Source organism: Nicotiana sylvestris, chromosome 6 (genome assembly GCF_000393655.2).
Source record: "Nicotiana sylvestris chromosome 6, ASM39365v2, whole genome shotgun sequence".
In the NCBI taxonomy this organism is placed as follows: Eukaryota; Viridiplantae; Streptophyta; class Magnoliopsida; order Solanales; family Solanaceae; genus Nicotiana; species Nicotiana sylvestris.
Window position 1 is genome coordinate 158815821 of NC_091062.1, and position 5036 is coordinate 158820856.

General features: G+C 32.9%; 1 non-coding gene across 1 annotated transcript; it reads left to right on the forward strand.

Annotated features, from left to right (window-relative positions):
- Window positions 1–3979: 3979 nt before the first annotated feature.
- On the forward strand, window positions 3980–4077 carry LOC138872261 (small nucleolar RNA Z221/R21b). Its single transcript, XR_011400728.1, has one exon. It is a non-coding gene; the product is annotated as a small nucleolar RNA Z221/R21b (small nucleolar RNA).
- Window positions 4078–5036: the final 959 nt, after the last annotated feature.

Sequence of the window (5036 nt, forward strand, 5' to 3'; positions counted from 1 at the left end):
ATAAAAGCTTTTCGAAAACGCGCCCGGACTATGTACGCAATATGAGGTGAGGCAAAAAGAAGTTTTCAAGGCCTCAGAATGCAGTTTTGACTTCTAAAAGAAGAGATGACCTTTCGGGTCATCACACATATAGGCAAAGATAGAATTTTTCTATCCGATTCCAACTTTTCAAAATATGAGCTCATTCATCTATCAATAATTTGTGAGAGAGAAGAAAAATGAAGAATAAAAAGGGCGAATGATGCTACTTTAAAATTCAGAAAGGACACAACAAAAATGAAATGCGTCAGCATTCATAAACTAAAAGAACATATTGAATCAATGTTGTACTCCTTCGATCCAGCAAGACCCGAAAAGGATAGCACTTCAACTATTATAATAACAAATTAGAAAATATTAAAACCATCATTAAATCCCGAGTCAATTTTTCGGAAAGTCACTGAAAGAAATTGTTTGTGAAAGTCACTTTACTTTGTTTTGTAACTAAAAAATTATTATATTTTGCAAATTGTAACTCAAAAGTTACTCTACACTTTTAGGGCATATTAAATATTATTGTTCATATTTATTTTGCAACCCAACCATTTAAAAGATTAGAAACATCCATTTAAACATGACCGAACCTGCTAAAGGAAAATCAAAAATTGTTGTGACTCGATTATTCCGTAACAAATCCAATTAAGCAATAGTAACTCATTAAGTAGCAATAGATAAATGTGGATCAGTTTTTAAAGTATATAATGAATCACGTAGAGAGAAGTAGGAATTGGGTCCTCGCCTGTGTTGGAGTAGAAGAAGTTTATCCCAGTTTAATATGTAGCAGATCAGTTTACCTTGCAATTCAACCTTGTTTGAAATCAATCAGTCAAAAAGTTCTTATAGAAAGATGGCAGAGCAACTAATTAATAGAAGAGAAGTAAGAATGAGATGCAGTTTCCATTCATATAGTCTTAGATGAGATGGACATTCATAAAAATAAATAGATATAATAAAATTCAAATGAGCAAGAGAAGAATAAACATGAGAGAATGGTTGAATCATAGGAAGAGAGCAGGAGTGGAACATTCCAGTATATTTTGTTTAATGATGATGCAAGACGGAAGAAGTTGGGAGGCTTTTAACATGCGTTTAGTAAGCAAAGCATAGGTTTAAGTGAAATACCAATTATACCCTTGGTCGACCATCTTCTCTTTTCTATATAATAGAAAAAATGTCAATGTACATAACAGAGAAATTGTTATTTTGTGCATTGTCTGAACTTGCATAACACATGAAATACAACCAACTCAGTCGAGTATCTTCTGCCGATGTGTTGAGACTCAATCTTGATCACTTGGTCTTTATCTAATGATTGTTATAAATGTGGTGCGGTCTAGTAAATACTGAAGTGATTTCCTATAGATATATTTCTGAAGCGAGTTTCTCCCTTATTCATATAATAATTATGTATTTCAAAAAATAACTGGCCGTAGTGCTATTTTTACTCAAAGCTTTGCTACTTCAGGTATTTTAACTGAAATATACCAATTTGTAATATTAGTACCTACTCTTCAAATTTTATCTCTTATAGAAAACTATTGCACCCTATTTTTTATAAACCAAAACAAATTCAAAATATTATTATTTATAGCTACTGTAGGCAATTTAAATTTTATTGAATTTAAATCAATAAGAAATTTAAATTTAATCTCAATTAAATATATTATAGTCCAAATAAATATTATGGGTTAATACAACTGAATTAATTATTCAAATTGAATAAATTTAATAAATAGGTCCAAATCCATTAGGCTATAGACGATGAGCCCACTTTATTAGGCCTAAGAAGTCATGTTCTTAGAAGCCCATTTTGGTGCCACGTGTCAAATGACGTGGCATGCCAAGTCAAACGGAAGAGCCAATAAGATAGTGCCGTGTGTCAAGAAGCAAGAGAGAGCTCGTGGATCAAACGCCGCAAATTTCTCTACAAGTTTCAAGTTTCAAGCAACCAAGTTCAAGATCAAGAATGAAGAACAAATCAAGTTCAAGCTCAAGAACGAATAACAAATCAAGATTCAAGGAGTATGAGTTCAAATCAAAGTTCGTACTAGTTGAATCCAAGATCACCGTCCGTGGCAACAAATATAGATTCAAAATCAAGCTCAAAGGCCCTTGAATTTATTTACTATTGGAAAGAAGAATCAGAGGATTCATAGAGATTGTATACTCAAAATTATTTGAATTCAAATACTACGATTGTTGCGATATTTTTCAGTTTTGATTTTATTTTCTCGACGCAATTTATTGTCTACAACTACCTTTTCTATTTTATAACAAAATATGTATTTATTTATACCTGCCATTAAGGCTTGAAATAAGTCAATTATGTTCTTTCTCTCTCTCTCTCTCTCTCTCTATATATATATATATATATATATATATATATATATATATATATATATCAACAAGATTCTCAATCCTCTCTCTTCTCTATCAAATCGGCAGAATCGTCAGCGTCAGAATCGTCGTCGGCGTCAGAATTGTTGTCGGCGTCAGAATCGTCGTCAGCATCAGAATCGTCAGCATCATCATCCACTATTGGCTCATCCTCTTAGGCGAACATATCTGGCCATGGCTACATCGGAGAAGATTTGAGGGTTGGGTTTTTGTTCGTCTCCATTTTTAGCTTTAATACAATGTATACAGTATTTTGCTTGGCCAGAAAACGCCATCTCTGGCAAACTTTCTTCTCTTCTTTGTATTTTAGTCACATAAAATGATTCAAATACATTGTATTCTATACAAATACATTCAAATTTATTGTATTTTGTATAAATACATTATTTTTTCGCCTATATTTATATATTTCGAAGGTATGTATTTTTTGAATACAGTCGAATATCACTGTATTTTGTGATTTTTTATTGTTTGAATACAGTCGAATTGAATACAATGTATAATAGTGAATAATGAATATCTGTTAATTGAATAAAACTGTATACACCCTATTTCTTAATTATTATAAATACAGTCGCGCGAATACATGGAATACATCACAATATCATCGGAATTTATGTAGAATTATTTTTGTTGAGTTAAATTAGGAGTGATACACACTAATTGATCCTCTTTCCGTTAAACAACTGAACTCTCATATTTTTAGGCGAATTTCGCTACTGTATTCATAAATACAATAGCGAGAGTATAATCGCACAATTAGTTCCCCTATTTTTTAGGCGAATTCCGCTACTTTATTTATGAATACAATAGCGCAAATAGAGTCGCGTAGCAGCGTAATTTACGTAGAATTGATTTTATTGAGTTAAATTAGGAGAGATACGCGCTAATTGGCACAACTAGACTCCTATATTTTTAGGCGAATTCCGCTGAATACAGTAGCGTGAGTACAACAAATAAAATCGCTTAACAACCAAATAATAGTTATAGAAAGTAATTATGTATATGACAGCTATAGAAATTTAATAGTCACTAAACAAATAATACACCTAAATACAACCCTTTTATGTGGATCATTATTACCAGTAGCCCTTCTGATTAATGATACAAAAGTATTTTCATGTTGCAATTGCTCTCCTTTTTCTTTTCGGTTCCAAATAATTCAGAAATTTATTAGAACAATTTCAATACTAAGAATCTAGATATTGCATTGACAATTTTATATTCAGTTTCTCAATAGAGTAAAGTTGGACGCGAGTTGGTGGTAGAACCTCAGTTAGAAGTAATTGGAGTTAAGTGTAACGAAGTAAAAACAAGTGGTGTTAAAATGAACTTTTCATTTTTTAATATTGTAATATTGTGAACCGAGGCGAACAAGATAGTAATCTCACACGATTTAGGGTTTCTACTCTTCGTTTCTAGCCTTATAAAGCGAGCGCAGTAGCTACTTCCAGATCTCAACCTCATTTCTCTTTATTTCCCTACCCCCGCCTCCACACACACACGTGGAGTTTTATTTATCGTTTTCGTATATTCAGTTGAAGAGCTGTGATGAGATTTAGAGATAGTCATGCACCACTCTTACAAAATTTATTTTTTGAGTGATGATAAATTTCTCATACCCATTTTGCTTCTGAGCTCTTATACATGCTTTTTGATTTTACTATAATGTTGCTTTTTAAACACCCAATGGATGATTTATTTTGCATAGGAAATGTTTTAAGATTTACCAATAAATAATTTTTCCTTCAAAGGAGGAGCCGCGTGATGCGATCGAAAGATCGAACCATGATGCGGACCGCACCACAGCCTAAAGCTTCTGGGGATGAACTTTGGTTTCTGATGGCTCCTTCTACACTTCTTATTATTTTACTTAAATATTTTTGATTTGCCTCTGGTTTTCTTATTTTGCTTTTCTTTGTTATATATATCCCTTGAGAGAGACGATGAGAAGGAAATATGGAGTAAGTGGAAAAGGAGGAGGGATTTGGGGAGCTGTTGGGGTGGGGGGCGTGGGAAGATGTCATCTTTACTTTTCCTGCGAAGGAGATTGGCATCTTCCCGACTCCCCCCATACCACTGGCTTCCAATTCATTTCTCCCTTTCCGGATGCTCCTCATCAGTTGCATGATGGATTTTTTGGTACTACTACATGGATAGACCAGTGATGATTAGGTCGAAGTAATCTTTATATACAAGTAGTAAAGTTGGCTATTCCAGAGTTAGTATATCAAATTCAAGCTAATGATATAAGCAAGCTCACTTATTGGGTTCCGTTTAGATCTAAGGTTCTATATAAGAGATCTGCAGCAGGTGCGGATGCAACACATACTTATTGGTTTCAATTGAACTTAGTACTTTTGGTACCTTAAAATTCTAATAAATTAATATTTTAAATATTGAATCCATAAAATTAAAACCATACATCTATGCTTGTTTTGGTGGACTTCAAATCCAACTTCATACCTCCTCGTAATTAACTTACTGGTAAAGAATTGCATTTGGAAATTTAAAATGTCAAATCATTATAGTCTGGTTGACAGTCCAACTTGTTCAACTTTCACGTCAAGATCAATACAGAACCTAATCATGTACTGATC